This window comes from Diabrotica virgifera, chromosome 7 (genome assembly GCF_917563875.1).
Source record: "Diabrotica virgifera virgifera chromosome 7, PGI_DIABVI_V3a".
Classification (NCBI taxonomy): Eukaryota; Metazoa; Arthropoda; class Insecta; order Coleoptera; family Chrysomelidae; genus Diabrotica; species Diabrotica virgifera.
This window is the reverse complement of record NC_065449.1, coordinates 99,075,853-99,092,692: the sequence shown is the minus strand read 5'-3', so window position 1 is coordinate 99,092,692 and position 16,840 is coordinate 99,075,853. Positions and strand designations below refer to the sequence as shown.

The 16,840-nt window shown below is 31.9% G+C and overlaps 1 protein-coding gene and 1 long non-coding RNA gene across 2 annotated transcripts in view; both read left to right on the top strand.

Annotated features, from left to right (window-relative positions):
- The window catches only part of LOC114332081 (coiled-coil domain-containing protein 13-like), a 135,551-nt gene that overhangs the window by 84,344 nt on the left and 34,367 nt on the right, over nucleotides 1–16,840 (top strand). The gene's annotated exons all lie outside the window — the stretch shown is intronic.
- LOC126888868 (uncharacterized) lies at nucleotides 1,018–6,809 on the top strand. Its single transcript, XR_007699684.1, has 3 exons — nucleotides 1,018–1,570; nucleotides 1,629–1,823; nucleotides 6,629–6,809. It is a non-coding gene; the product is annotated as an uncharacterized LOC126888868 (long non-coding RNA).

Sequence of the window (16,840 nt, the reverse complement as noted above, 5' to 3'; positions counted from 1 at the left end):
TTCTGCAAGTTTTCATGCAAGTCTAGGGGAATTTGATTTTTCCACAATATCAAATGTCATTGACGACACGGATTCACGAATACATGCCGATCAGCTGTTTTCTGTTTGTGAAATATATCAACGATGGAAATGAATGAATAATGAAATGGCACTTTCTGAGATTCTATAATTATTGTAAATTGTATATTAAGCTACGGAAGCTCTCTCTCCTCTAGCTAAGTACCTTAGGATAATAATTAATTTGTGTTTCGCAGAAATAGTATTTCGAAATATAGATTTCTTTGTAATTGTTCAATTTTTCCCAAGGGTTTATTAAAATGTACATTCATTCCTAGAAAATTAGAGTCATTTTCATCATCTACTTGGATAAATTCTGTTGGAGATACATTATTACCCCTCTTCTTGTTCAACTAAGATCTTACTCACCAGCTCCGATCTCGGTGTTCTAAATTAGTGACTAAAAGGCTGGCTGCAGTAATAATAATACTTAAAGTTGCTGCTACCGCCTTTTTCCTTTTATATTTGGTTATTTCTGATAGTCTTGGCATTTCGAAATTTACCAAGTTAAATAAACAGCAATAAAGTAATTAAAAAAAAACAAAAGTTTATAAGTTAGGTTAAGGGTAAAATTTCAAATTGCATGCAAGCCGGGTTGCAAGCTGTAAAAGACCATGCAATTGACTTGCATGAAAGTCTTGCATGCAAGAGTATTGCAGCAAGTTTTCTTGCAAGCTGTAAAGCGGTCTTTAAGTATTTTAAAATCAACAAAACCACATATTTTGTATCTTATTCACCGTGGCAAGTTACAATTACGCGTTATATTCGTTATACTGCGACTGCGGCAATTTACTGTAAATTTGTAAAGTAATCGGGATTTGATTTAGCCAAAAGAACCGACACGAACGGCGATTCTTTTGTTGTTAGCACATATATTTTATCTATGTTATGTTGTTGTTAGCATGTACTTAATCATACTTAATTTTAGTGGTGATTTTAGTATCGAGTTGGCAAGAGCACACACGAGTACACTGAGAAAAGTCTCACACATTTCTGGCGTGTATTCGCGACAAGAATCTACAGGTCGAGCAAGTCTCGTAAATTTCACGATTGCGAGCCACGCTTCACGCAACCGTGTTTGCGTACTTGTGTTTCGAGTTGCGTGGTCGTGCGGCGTTATATTTACCAAATTTAAATATAATCGTTTTCAAAATTAAATCAATATGTCAATATGGCTACTGGGTGTAAAAGATAAATCTTATTCTATCTGTTCTTAATGAGTTTTAGATAATTTTAGTTGTATTTCTTTGTAATTTTGTGTTGTACAAAGATTAATTTAACATTTTCTCTGGAAGTATTAATTTAGAAAGATAATATGCTTCATTGGTGTTGTGTTGTGTTTTGAAGTGTGAAATGCAAAGTAATTGTGATAAAGTCAAGATAAAGTTCACTTTTAAACTGAACTAAATAAGGTATCTGAGAGACAACAATGGTTAAATGCAATACAATGTACAGGTTTTACTAGCGAAATGAAAATTTTCCTGTCCTGTCTGCTGTAATCATTTTATATCTGGTAAGTTACAATTACAACAGTAACGATTTTTGAAGATGTTAACATTTTAATCTTATAGGAAAATCAGCCGACTTAATCGATAATAACAATCTCCAGATTGGGTTCCTTCAATAAATATGGTCTATAAACACAATGAAATAAGTTCCCCAAAATCTAAAATGGAGTGGTATCAAAGGAGAATTAAAGTGAAAAATATTCATATTGAAATTATTTATAAGGCACTGGACTGTCTTAAATTCTACAATAATACTAGGTGGGTAAATGATTTTAGACATTTTTCATTAAGAGTAGATTAAGATTAAGTAGATTTTCATTCAGTAGATTTAAGACTTGTTTACACAGGTAGAGTAATGATGCAAGTACTTGATAGAGTAGAGTAACTCTACCTGTAAAAATGCTCAGCACAGTAGAATAGCTGGTAGAGTGTATAGTTGGAGTTAAAGTAGAGTGACTAGCAACCTATGGCAAAGTAACTACTCTATGACCACCACTACTGCCAAAATGTCTACTCGGCTGCACACTCTACCCATGGAACACGCTCAATTATGGCAGAATAGAGTAGGTAGGAGAGTACATGGGGGCGCTGTCATTCTGGCTGGAATTGTGTTTTGTGTAAATAGTGAAAATGAAGTTCACCGAAGATGAAACTTTAAAACTTGTAGAGCTATAATACGGCGAATACCAGTGTTTATTTATTTATTTATTTATTTATTTATTCACGGGCAAGCCCTATTCCGATATAAATTTTACAGTGTTCTAAATTATATAACATAATTATACAATTATATAACATTAATGTTAACCAATTATATAACATAAACTATCGTAATATAACATATAACCAAGTGGTTTGAGAAAAAATAACTCGTATGAGTAATACAGTTACAAAAAAGAAAAAAAAAAGAATAAGATAACATTAGGTCAGTACAATTACAAACAAAAGATATCACCTAAATCAATTCGGAAATGTTGTAAGGTATAACGGTTTTAAGTTATCTAATACATACAGGTCATGTAACACTAATCACAATACAAAAGATCTGGCCGAAAATATTAAAAAGTTAAAAAGTTAGGGAAGAAATTAGGTTTTTAAAGCGGGAAACTGATATATTAAAAATTTCGAGGTTATTTAATGAGTTAGCTAATCGAAGAGTTCTAGGAATAAATGTGTTGTAGGAATAACTGAATCTATGAAAAGAGACATAAAAGGTTTGCACCTGCCTAGTCGAACGACTGGGGACAAATAGAGATATTTTGGAGAGAAGTTCGGGGCAGTTACACAGCCCGTTGATAATTTTAAATAAAATAATTAAGTCTCTTTGTTTTCTGCGTACCTCAAGAGGAGGTAAGTTCAGTATGCGCTCTAATACAGAATAGTCATAGTATACATGCAACTTACTGGCAGTATATCTCAGAAAATTGTGTTGGACAGCCTCAATCTTCAGTTTATGAGTAAAGTAATAGGGGGACCAAATTGTGGAACAGTAATCGAAATGAGATCTAACCAGGGAGAAATAAAGAGATTTAATAGCTGAGATGTTTGTAAAGTCTCTAGTGGTTCTTTTTTATAAAGCCAAGCATCTTCATAGACTTCTGTATTGTACTGTAAATGTGTGATTTATAGCTAAGGGCGGAGTCAAGGATCACACCTAGATCCCTAGTTTCAGAGGCAGAATGTAAGGTCAGATTATTTATACTATATTCGAAGATGATTGGATGATGAGTTCGGTGGAAACGAAGAATATGGCATTTGGATGCATTCAAACACATACCATTTTGCATACACCAGTTAGATAGGCGATCAATATCACCTTGTAGACTAAGTGAATCAGCCTCAGATGTGATTATTTTAAAACATTTTAAATCATCAGCGAATAACAAAGTTTCACTTACTTGGAAACAGGGTATTAGATCATTGATAAATATATTAAACAACAGAGGTCCCAAGTGTGATCCCTGTGGTACACCTGAGTTAACAGAGATGGTATGAGAATAGTGATGATTAACCCTGACAATTTGCGATCTTTGCGTAAGATAGCTCTTGAGCCACTTCAATATAAGGCCATCAACTCCGTATAAATAAAGTTTATGAATCAAGAGCTCATGATTAACTTTGTCGAAAGCTATGGTAGTGGAATTTATGGAATTTTAAGCTTTTATGGAATTTAGGTAGTGTATACTACAGAAATAAAAGTTTGCAGCAAGCTGCAGAGGATGAAATCGTAGAAAGAATGGCAAAGGGGGCTTTGGAGTAAACGAGCTTAAGCAAAAAATTAAGAATTTAAGGTGCACTTATAATCAAGAGTGTTTAAAAATACAAAAATCGGTTTCACTATACTAGCATCAGTACAGGGTGATCAGTTAAGGGTAGCGAGCATCCATATCTCATAAGATATTGGTCGTATAGATTTGAGAAAAAAAAATCATGATAAAAGTCGCCAAGAGAAATTGCTGGAAATTATTTTCGAGTTTGAGGCATAGTTTCGTCCGCTAGAGGGCATAACAACCAACACAAAGTAGAAAAATGGAATTTTTATAGAATTTTGTCTAATGAAAGTTTATCGATGATATCATTTTCATATTTACAGACCATTTCCCTACATTTTTTGTCTAAAACGTTTTGTTCTATCTATCAAAATAAAGCGGTGGGGGAAGTTCAATTGTTTTTTTAAACAAACCAAGGTTTCTTCCGTTTCTTTTGACCGATTTTAGCAAACTTAGGCTCATATGAAAGAGCATAATTTGCACTACAAAACGCTTATTTGGTTTTGAATTTTTTACGTTTGCTGTCGCCGCTAGATGGCGTTAACTGAAATGGTAGCAAATTTTTGAGTTTTAAAAAAAAAACAAATGTAATGGTATATTAATTTTTATATATTTTAAAAGAGGATAAATTTCTCTATAATTTAATGAAAAGAATTTATTATCTACCTTTTTTTGAACCGTTGATATTGACCAAAATATAATTTTATTACATTAAAAAATGGCACGCCACTGTTTTTTATCAAAATAAAAATCAGTTTTGTAATCTCTTATTAGTTGCTAACAAAAAGAACCTCTTGACTTTTTTTCGTTAGACAAACGGTTTTGGATTGAGAAAATAAGATATGTTTACATGGGGCGCCCATATCTCGAAACATTACTAATTTACTTTTTTTTCAATCTAAAACCGTTTGTCTAACGAAAAAAGTCAAGAGGTTCTTTTTGTTAGCAACTAATAAGAGATTACAAAACTGATTTTTATTTTGATAAAAAACAGTGGCGTGCCATTTTTTAATGTAATAAAATTATATTTTGGTCAATATCAACGGTTCAAAAAAAGGTAGATAATAAATTCTTTTCATTAAATTATAGAGAAATTTATCCTCTTTTAAAATATATAAAAATTAATATACCATTACATTTGTTTTTTTTTTAAAAACTCAAAAATTTGCTACCATTTCAGTTAACGCCATCTAGCGGCGACAGCAAACGTAAAAATTCAAAACCAAATAAGCGTTTTGTAGTGCAAATTATGCTCTTTCATATGAGCCTAAGTTTGCTAAAATCGGTCAAAAGAAACGGAAGAAATCTTGGTTTGTTTAAAAAAACAATTGAACTTCCCCCACCGCTTTATTTTGATAGATAGAACAAAACGTTTTAGACAAAAAATGTAGGGAAATGGTCTGTAAATATGAAAATGATATCATCGATAAACTTTCATTAGACAAAATTCTATAAAAATTCCATTTTTCTACTTTGTGTTGGTTGTTATGCCCTCTAGCGGACGTTTGACAAACTCGAAAATAATTTCCAGTAATTTCTCTTGGCGACTTTTATCATGATTTTTCTTTCTCAAATCTATACGACCAATATCTTATGAGATATGGCCGCTCGCTACCCTTAACTGATCACCCTGTACTATACTTGTACTCTCCTCATGTGAATGGTATCAAGCCATTTTTGGTAGAGTACTACCACTACTCTACTCTCCTCAAAACTCTACCCATGTAAACAAGTCTTTAGAAACAGTGGAAAATGAGGTAGCTAGTAGAGTAGTAGTAGAGTAAAATATACTGGTTTAGCAAATTACAATGTTTTAAGGTAATACAGTAGCGATAAACAGGTAGTCAAAACGTGTTCCAAGATTGTCACTGTAATTTTGAATATTTTTTCGAGGCATTTGGCACACGTATTCGTAAAATAATAAAGAATGGCGGTACAGAGCCCAATTTGAAAAATATATTAATATGTGGAAATTACTCTGTAATTATACAATATTTAAAAAACGAGCCTGTACCGCCATTAAGAAGAACAAAAAAATACACTTTCTTCAAATAAACTTTTTTATCCGATGCCTAGATTTTGTGTAATTTTGGAACTACTAATGAAATAAAAAATTTTAGTAGTTCCAAAATAACACAAAATCGGATAAAAAAGTTGTATTTGAAAAAAGTGTATTTTTTTGTTCTTCTTAATAGCGGTACAAGCTCGTTTTTTTATATTGTATTTAATTACAGAGTAATTTCCACATATTAATATATTTTTCAAATTGGGCTCTGTACCGCCATTCTTTATTATATTACGAATATGTGTGCCAAATATCTTGAAAAAATATTCAAAATTACAGCCGCAATCTTGGAACACATTTTCGCTACCTGTTGATCGATACTGTTTCCTCTTAAGATAGTTTTAATAGTTATTTATGATATAAGTATTAAAAGTACAATTTTAAGACGCGCATGTGAAAGTTAACTTGAAAAAATAATTTTATTAATGTTTTGACTTCCACATCAGATGTCATTGTCAAAATACAAAATATTCATTATTATTAGGTTTGTTCTAGCAAACAGTCAAACTAGTCAAAAACCATCAGCAAACAGTTGGTCAGTAAAAGAACATAATGCAGTCACCAGTGCGATCCCCTCTACTCGCGCTGGTCCACTATTCGCTAATGGTTTCAAACTGATGCTAGAACAAACCTATTATTATTATGCATATCATTATCTGTAAATAATATTTCTTCTGATTGTTAATTGTAAAGGATAGAAAAATTACCATTTATTTTATTTTTTTTAGAATCAGCTGAGAGAAGTGGTCTACAAAAAACCAGGAAGGAAACGGAATATGTGGCTACGAAAGGCAAAAGAAAGGTTTACAAAGCAAATGTGACACATTTTTTTGAAATATTTAGGAATAACAGTAAATTGCATTAAAAAATGTATGAAAAGATTTTGTTCAATAAAAATGTTTATATTTATCAAGGATGTATTATTTGGTATGGCCACATATCGTCAGTGATGTAATAATACATCCTATCTGTTTTTTCATGAGTTTTGTAAGAGAGACTAAAAACTTGTCTTAGGGTCACCTCCTGTTTTCATATATTTTTTGACTTGTTTTGTAGTAAATTAAACTATCTATGAACTACAAAACAAGTCAAAACTTACATATGAACACAGGAGGTGACCTTAAAACATGTTTTTCCATCTCTCATACAAAACTCATGAAAAAACAGATAGGAGGTATTGTCACATCAGCAAAAATGTACAGTGATGAGTGCCCTAATAACCGGCAAAATATGGGCAACATATTTAGTTGTGAGATAAAAAGAAATGAAACTAGTTGAGCTGGGAAATTTAGCGAAATTAACCTTTAAATTTACGTTATATTGATCCCACCTTTACACATATCGGAGGAGTATGTCAACTAAAACTGTCACTGTGACAGTGGTAGTTTCCAAACTCGTCTGATACGTCTGAAGGTGGTACACAATCAATACAATCTAAATGTATAAGTTAATATCGCTACCCAGCTCGACTAGTTTCATGTCTTTTTATCTCACTACTTAATACATCTTTTGTGCTATTTTGCCGGTTATTACAGCGCTCATCACTGTATTTCTGGTATATCCAGGGAATGTCTACAAAATATATTTTGAATGTCCAGAGAACATTCGTGGACATTCATGCAATGTTCCAATAAAACATTCAGGTAATGTTTAAAATGCTGACACAGGATTTTCCTGGGATGTTCAGGGAACATGTTTTCGGGGATATTCCAGGAATTTTTCAATGTCTGTGTACCTTCTATGGACCTATATGGAATATTTTGGTGTTATTACCGCCGCACTCCACTTGCGATTTGTAATCAGGAAGATTGAACACATTGTTTCAAATACAAGTCAATCCATTTGTGACTAAATAATCATGGATTGACTTCTATTTGAAAGAATGTGTTCAATCTTCACAACTACAAATCGCAAGTGGAGTCCGGCGCTTAGAGCTACTTCCTCTTCAGTATTATGTATTATACTACAGAAATCAGGAACTTTCCTTCTAAATATATGTATGCATCTTGGCCATCAAACATATTCTTCCAAACATTTTTTTAAGGGGTTACATAGGTCTTGTGGGTAAAAAAAGTGACTTTTTAAAAAAATTATATCTCGAAAACTAAAATTTATTTTTATTTATAATTGGAACATGTAAAAGTATAGTACTTAAGGTAGTCTCAAAAAAAGTTTCAGCCAAAAATATTCATTTTTGTAGAGTTTAAGTTTTTTTGCGTTGGCAGCATAACTAAGTCCAGTCTCATCTGAAATCAAAAAGTTTCTTGTAGTTTATACCTCTGGCTAGAATATGAACGAAGGAATTAAAAAAAATGAAATTTGAAGATTTTACATAAGTTTAAACACATTTTTGACCCCAATTTTTCTCATTTTTAAAGTAGTTTTTTTTATAAAACAAAAATGACCTCATCTAATAAAAAATCCTTTGTTCATTCACTAGCCAGAGGTATAAACTACAAGAAACTTTGATTTCAGATGAGACTGGACTTGTTATGCTGCTCACCGCAAAAAAGGGCTGTTGTCGAAAAATTGCAGTCCACTCTACAAAAATGAATATTTTTGGCTGAAATTTTTTTGAGAGTACTATACTTTTACATGTTTCAATTATAAATAAAAATAATTTTTAGTTTCCAAGATATAATTTTTTTAAAAAGTCACTTTTTTTACCTGCAAGACAACAACTTAACAAATTGTTGATTTCAAATTGTAGCAGTTGTTTTGCAAAGTATGCTGCCCTCTTGTATTTTCTGTGTTATCTTCATCATACAATTACTTCATCTAAAAACTTTCTGCGATATATTCGCAACAACAAAAACAAACAAAACAAAAAAAAAATAAAACAAAAGTTTAACCACCTTCACACCACAGAATCAAGCAATCAAGTTACACAAATTTTCAAACACCTCACCTGACGACACAGCGTCTCAAGTACGATTGCGCGAATTGGTAAATATAACTCCGCACGACCACGCAACTCGAAACACAAGTACGCAAACACGGTTGCGTGAAGCGTGGCTCGCAATCGTGAAATTTACGAGACTTGCTCGACCTGTAGATTCTTGTGTTATCAATAAAATTTTAGTTGCACTGAGAAAAAGGTTGCATGCAGGGCCGGCTTTTGTTGACATTCTTAATATGGTGGAATTATTTTTGATTTACAAAAGGTTGCAAATACAACACAAAGAAATAGTGAGAATTATATTGATTAAAACCATGGATAAAATACCTTTTTTATCCTGATTTTAGCATTGAATGACCAATAATAAAATATATTATAGTGGCGTGACATTCACTAATTATTCTTTTTTGGCTTATATTGATACAACGATACAAAATATAATTTGTTGTTTTCACCAATTTTGAAAAAATGTTGGTGAAAATTTGAACGACTTGGTGTGACTTAATAGGCTGTCTGTCCGAATATAATTCCTTCCGTCACTATACCAGGTAGAATGACAAATGAGGTGTCAAATGAAAGCTTATAATCCATGGATAGTATGTACTCAAGGTGAGAAATTTGACCTAGGCTGTCTGTCCGTCCGACCGCAAATGTAACTCCTCCGTCACTATACCAGGTAGAATCACAAATGAGGTGTCGAATGAAAGCTTATAACCCATGGATGGTATTAAAGATGAGAAATTTGACATCGGACTTCGGTTTTAGAGTTACAACCGTAAGTACTGTTTTAAAGTCACTCAAAATATGATATGAATGTAAATAAAGATGACTCAAAATTAGTAAAATCGTATATCAATCGACGCAAAGTTACACGAAGAGTTCAAATAGCGACTTCCAGTTCTACTTTCGATTACTTTGGGTGAAAACCTAGAACCAATTACTTGTTTGTCGAGGTATTTCCTAATTCATTATATTTCGTAAAATAATCGAAAAATTCTTTTTGGGTAACAAAAAATGTTCGTCATCAACATCAACAACAAGAAACTGTAGGTATAGTATTTTTACTATAAAAGCAAGATTGCGTAGGTCAACATTTCTGACGTAAGAGCACTGTCAAAACATTAGAATGTGACTTTTCATCATGGCCACGTTTATGTCAATACTTGTCAGATATATTTTTCTTTTGTTTGCTGTAAAAATAATATCTATAATTATTTATTCTACTTAATGCTGTCAATTAGTTTTCATTACTTGCCGAAATATATTAATGAACAACAATATTAGCATAGTGTAGGTATAGTGAAGTCGATTCGCTAATCTGAGACACAACTGTCTACATTACAATAAACATGCATTAGAAATAAACAAGAACAAGGAGCACTCCCAAATCATTATCTGGGAGTGCTTCTCTAACATTCAACGTGCCTTTGTTTGTTTATTTCTATATAGTACATTTTTATTGTAATTGTAGTGTAGACAGTTGTGTCTCAGATTAGCGAATCGACTATATAATAATTAAACCAGATTATTTAATATTTTTAAAACTAAGTACTGCAAACGATAAAATTCATACGAAAACTTTCTGATCTGTAAATCTACTAATAATCTCATTTCTAATAAACCTAATCTAAAAAATCTAAATTATTTAACTCACTTCTCTGCAGTTAATGGTAAAAGGGATTCCCATTATTTCGTTCTTGTTCAAAATAATCTATTAAAGAAGCGTTTTGATTTGGTATATGTTTCTCAATACAAATACAAACACAGTTAATAGGTACACATGAATAATTACAATGGTTTTTAAATTAAGGTATATAGTATTCGCTCCGAGCGTTAACAAAGTGTCAAAGCATAATCGACCGACCTGCTCATGGTGGCGGTTTTTTGAAATTTTATAAGGACGCTTTGTGTATGTTTAAATGAGATATTTAAAAAAAATGCCGTGTCACGCTAGTGATACTATGTATTAATATAAACAGAAAATAAAAACGCACTTAATCTGATATATATTCTTCACTTTCCAATATTGATCATCAGTTTGATTTTGTATACATAACCTCACTATCGCAGTTTATGTCAATTAATCTTTATTAACGAAAAAGAAAATATTTTTGTTGCACTATAAATTACAGTATAAATTAATAACTAATGAATTCTAACAATTGTATTCGGTTATTATCACTACAAAATAAAATATTCAAGTTTAACAAAATAATCCCATAAGACTCAATGTAAACGTCCTTACAAAATCTGACAGCGTGTCACGTGACTGTAAGTAGAGGGGAGACGCACGGAGCCAATAGTATAGTTGATCCAAAAGATGGCATAACCCAGACATCCAAAGTGAAAGTTATCCTTCAACACCAAATTGTTCTATATGGTCCACACAATGTCCAGAAAAAAGGCACACCATTTTGAGCGTCGGGTTTGCGGGGGGGAAGAGGGGGAGAAATCGGTAAATTCGTAGTTTTTAAGTTTTTCGCCAATATTTCTGAAACTATGCGGTTTAGCATGAACAACCTTCTATACAAAATTGTTCTACATTAAATTTGAAATAAAAAAGGCCCTATGCATAACTTTCTAAAATGAATGGTTCCAAAGTTACGGAGGTAGTATAGTATAACTGGTCCAAAAAAATACCTAACCCAAACATCCAAAGTAAAAGTTTTCCTCCAACACCAAAATGTTCTATATGGTCCACATATTGTTCAGTAAAAAGTTACACCATTTTGAGCGCCCGGTTTGGGAGGGAGATGCGAGAGAAGCCAGTAAATTAGTAGTTTTTTAAGTTTTTCGCCAATATTTCTAAAACTATGCTTTAGCGTAAACAATGTTATACACAAAAATATTCTACATGAAATTTAAAATAAAAAATGTTCTATACATAATTGTTATAAAATCAACAGTTCCAGAGTTACGGAGGGTGAAATATCGAGGTTTTCGATACTTTTTATATTTTTTGGGCAATATTTATGATATAACTATACCAAAAACCCAGACATCCAAAGTGAAAGTTATCCTCCAACACCAAATTGTTCTATATGGTCCACATAATGTTCAGAAAAAAGTCACACCATTTTGAGCGTCGGGTTTGGAGGGGAGAGGGGGGAGAAATCGGTAAATATAAAAAGTATCAAAAACCTCCACTTTTCACCCTCCGTAACTCTGAAACCGTTGCTTTTATAACAATTATGTGTAGAACCTTTTTTGTTTTAAATTTTATGTAGAACATTTTTCTATAGAACGTTCCTTGCGCTAAAGCATAGTTTTAAAAATATTGACGAAAAACTTAAAAAACTACTAATTTACCGACTTCTCCCCCATCTCCCCCCCAAACCGGACGCTCAAAATGGTGTAACTTTTTACTGAACAATATGTGGACCATATAGAACAATTTGGTGTTGAAGGAAAACTTTTACTTTGGATGTCTGGGTTAGGCCTTTTTTTGGACCAATTATACTATACTACCTCCGTAACTTTGGAACCGTTCATTTTAGAAGGGTTATGGATAGAGCCTTTTTTATTTCAAATTTAATGTAGAACAATTTTGTGTAGAGGGTTGTTCATGCTAAACCGCTTAGTTTTAGAAATATTGACGAAAAACCTAAAAAACTACGAATTTGCAGATTTCTCCCCCCTCTCCCCCCCAAACCCGACGCTCAAAATGGTGTGACTTTTTTCTGAACATTATGTGGACCATATACGCTCTGAGCTTCGCTGGTGTCGCTCCTAGCGGTTACTAATTCAACTTTTACCGGTAATTTTTAAATTTATTATTTAATTGTTATCGCTTAATATTTACAACGCAAAAAAGTAATTAAATTGTAATCGATTTTTTTAAGATTTTTCTAATTATTTTGACGTTCTATTGATAAAATATCAATTTCTTACTTCGGATACTTTGACAATAATCGTGTAGATGGCGCTAAGATTATAATAGATTATTTATAATTAGATATTACGGAACATTAAAAAACTTAAATTCAGTATTTAAAACGTAAGTATATTTAAGGTAAAAATATATACCACAGCTTTGACCAACCAATATTGTTTATAATTAATGTTTATAATTAGTGTTTTTAATTTTAATTTTAAATTAATCACTTTGACGTTTACGTCAAATTTCCGGTAAACGTTTACAAACTTGTCACTACTGGCGTTCGCGAATTTGTAAATATCCCCTCTACGTACGAGCTCACAGCGTATAGAACAATTTGGTGTTGGGAGGATAACTTTCACTTTGGATGTCTGGGTTTGGGTCTAACTATACCATACTAATATTTAATATGTAGGTATTTATAAAAACAGTACACTGTTTTAAAGTTATATTTTGAATCAAATTGTGTACGAAATGAAGTAAAAATGTAGTACAGAACTGTCACATCAGTAGCGTACCATTGTCTAATGTATATTTAAATAAAATTATTATTTTCTGGAGTATTCAACTTAAAGGATTGTTTCATAAAATTTATATTATTAATAATAAAAAATGTTTTTGGTTATTTAAGTAATATAATTCTAAAATTCTCAATATAATCTCGATTACGTTTTTCTTATAATAAACCATGTTGACACTTAGTAAGAAATGCTAGAGAAATGTCAATTTTAAAGTTGATGTTTATTTACTTTAATTAACATTACAAATATTATTAATATATTTCGGCAAGAAATGAAAACTGATTGACATCATTAAGAGGAAACAGTAGCGATCAACAGGTAGCAAAAACGCGTTCCAAGATTGCGGCTGTAATTTTGAATATTTTTTCGAGATATTTGGCACACGTATTCGTAATATAATAAAGAATGGCGGTACAGAGCCCAATTTGAAAAATATATTAATATGTGGAAATTACTCTGTAATTAAATACAATATTAAAAAAACGAGCCTGTACCGCCATTAAGAAGAACAAAAAATACACTTTCTTCAAATAAACTTTTTTATCCGATGTCTAGATTTTGTGTCATTTTGGAACTACTAAAATTTTTTATTTCATTAGTATGTAGTTCCAAAATGACACAAAATCTAGGCATCGGATAAAAAAGTTTATTTGAAGAAAGTGTATTTTTTTGTTCTTCTTAACCCGGCACCTGCCACGTGGCTTTGCAAGGCATCAACTGCCACGTGGGGTGCTCACAGCACCCCTTAAAAATTTTCTGTGATCTACTTGTTTATAAACAAAATAATGTGTTGAGTTACACAAGAATAGAAAAAAACATGTTTTATTAACTTATTAGCTACTAAAATATTATAAAAGTTAAAAAATAAAATTAAAAAGGTGTTATAAGCAAATTAGCAAGTACCAACCCATAATAAATGAAGTGATGTAAAATATCTAAGAAAATTAAAATTTATTGAGTATAGAGAATATATTAATAATTTAGATCAGTTATTAAAATAAAAAAATGTAAATCTGACCTGTTTATCAAAAACATAAAAAAATTTTACTGCCAGATGATGACACCCCAATTCGAATTTAGAGCTACAATTTCAGAATGACACTAAATAACCACTTCAAACACAAACAGATCTATGCTATATAATATTATTGAAAGCTACTATGACGCACAGGACGGTTAACAAATTTGAAATACCAAATATTTGATGAAAATGTGTTATGGGGTGCTGGTAGCACCCCACGTGGCAGGTGCCGGGTTAATGGCGATACAGGCTCGTTTTTTTAATATTGTATTTAATTACAGAGTAATTTCCACATATTAATATATTTTTCAAATTGGGCTCTGTACCGCCATTCTTTATTATATTACGAATACGTGTGCCAAATATCTCGAAAAATATTCAAAATTACAGCCGCAATCTTGGAACGCGTTTTCGCTACCTGTTGATCGCTACTGTTTCACCTTCTATCGCTACTAGAATAAAGAATTAGAGATATTATTTGTACAGTAAACAAAAACAAAGAAAATATCTGACAAGTAATGACATTAACGTGGCTTAAATGAAAAGTCACATTCTAATGATTTGGCAGCGCTCTTACGTCAGAAATTTTGACCTACGTAATCTTGTTTTTGTAGTAAAAAGACTATATGTTAAAATAAAATGTTAATATTTTTAATTTTTATTGTCTTGGAAACCAGCCAAAAGTAGGTACATACATATTTAAAGTCGAATATCGGGGTAAATAAATAAAAAACCAATAAGTATTGTACTATTTTATTTCTATAAATATAAAGATGTAATAACTTAAAATAGTGATTTTCCTAACAAGCGCAGAAAGTCATACTTTTCCGCACGCGACTGCAGTTTGCCGAACGACGCGTAAGCGGGAGTTCGGCAAGCAGTCGAATGCGGAAAAGAGACTTTCTGCAAGCGTTAGGAACAATATTTTTTCTACGAGTCTTTAAAAAATGACCAAATCTTAATCAATTAATTTATTTATTTGAAAATACATACAGTTGAGTCCGCGAGTCTTTACCCGTGCGTCATTAATACCTGGCGAGATAAAACACATTATACTTTTTATTTAGCATCCTCTTCCACGCATGAAATTAATGACAAACCGGCTGCCGACTGTTATTAAGTAAAAACACATGTTATTTTTATGAACGATTTAGACTCAGTGCATTGAAAAGAGATAGGTACAAAGAAAGACGATTGGGGATGTCTTCACATATTTTAAGTACAATTTCTGACGTTTTGGTTTGTTTACTTTTGTGGCTGTCAGTTTGTTGAAGTTTTTGCTGTTATTCTGTCGAATTTTTGCATTTTGAAGTTTTTTATAGTATACAAACAGTTGTTTTCACAACAAATTTTATATTGGAGTTAGAAATTGTTTGATAAGTTTATGTTATTTTACGATACATTTTGGCAACGTACAAAGCTAACCTCATTGTTGACACAATTGAATGCTTGTGTTTAAGGTTCCGCCAAAGTGAATAAAATAACAAAAAGAAAATATGTTATTGAATTTTTTTATAAATTGTTTATTTATTTATTAATCAATGATAATAAAATAATTTATTAAGCTACTTCAAATGTAGCTGTAATTATGCACCAAAATTTTAAAGCACAGCTTAAATTTGACATTCTATTTATTTGATAACGTCAAATTTTATACTCTAACCCGTGATCGGAATAATATCAACTTGCCGTTGCGTTTAGTAAATTTCCAACTTATTTCGTATGCTTTAAATGATGACGCACGGGTAAAGACTCGCGGACTCAACTGTACATAAATTAATTCTTTGACAAGGTTGTCAAAACCAAAGTTTCAGCATAATTGGTTAGCATGACGACGATCTTGGTTTCCATGACGACGATTCAAAACCACTGTTATTGTCTACTGATTTGACTTTCGAATATTATGTCAAAATTATTTTATTTCATCGAATTCTCCCGTTAATTTCATTAAAACATGAACACAATAAGATATATTTGAAATAAATTAGTAAATAATATCTAAATATTAGTTTATTGCATGTATTATAATTACTTTAAGGTCATATTAACATATCTAAATTAACACGCGTGCGCAAAAGTAAAACGCGTGCGGAAAAGTAAAACGCGTGCAGAAAAGTAAAACGCGTGTGGAAAAGTAACACGCGTGCGGAAAAGTAAAACTTTCTAAACTAAAATGCATGCACGAAAGTAGACATTTTTGCACGCTCGTAGAAAAAAATATATACAGTCCTGTCAGTGCTAGTCAGAAGTCCATACCCCCCCCCCCCTCGTATCTTTTGAACGGGTATACCTATAATCGTGAAATTTAAAGGGAGGAAATAAACGGACGTAAGCTTCTTAACTAGTCATGCCAGGTGACTTAATTACGACAGCTGACTTTACAGCGCCACTGTAACAGATAATTTTAAATGGGACCTTATGGCAAGTGATACCCATAGAGTTATATATTAGCATAGAGAGAGTGTCATTCAGAGCGAAGTGACGACACCATCTTTTTTATTTGGATTAGTGTCGTTTCACTCTTACGCATAGTAAAGCTGCTACAGTTGTCCTCCTCTTCCGTGCCTATATTCACACTGAATGTCATCATAGATTTTCGATACAATGTGTTAGAAAGAGATG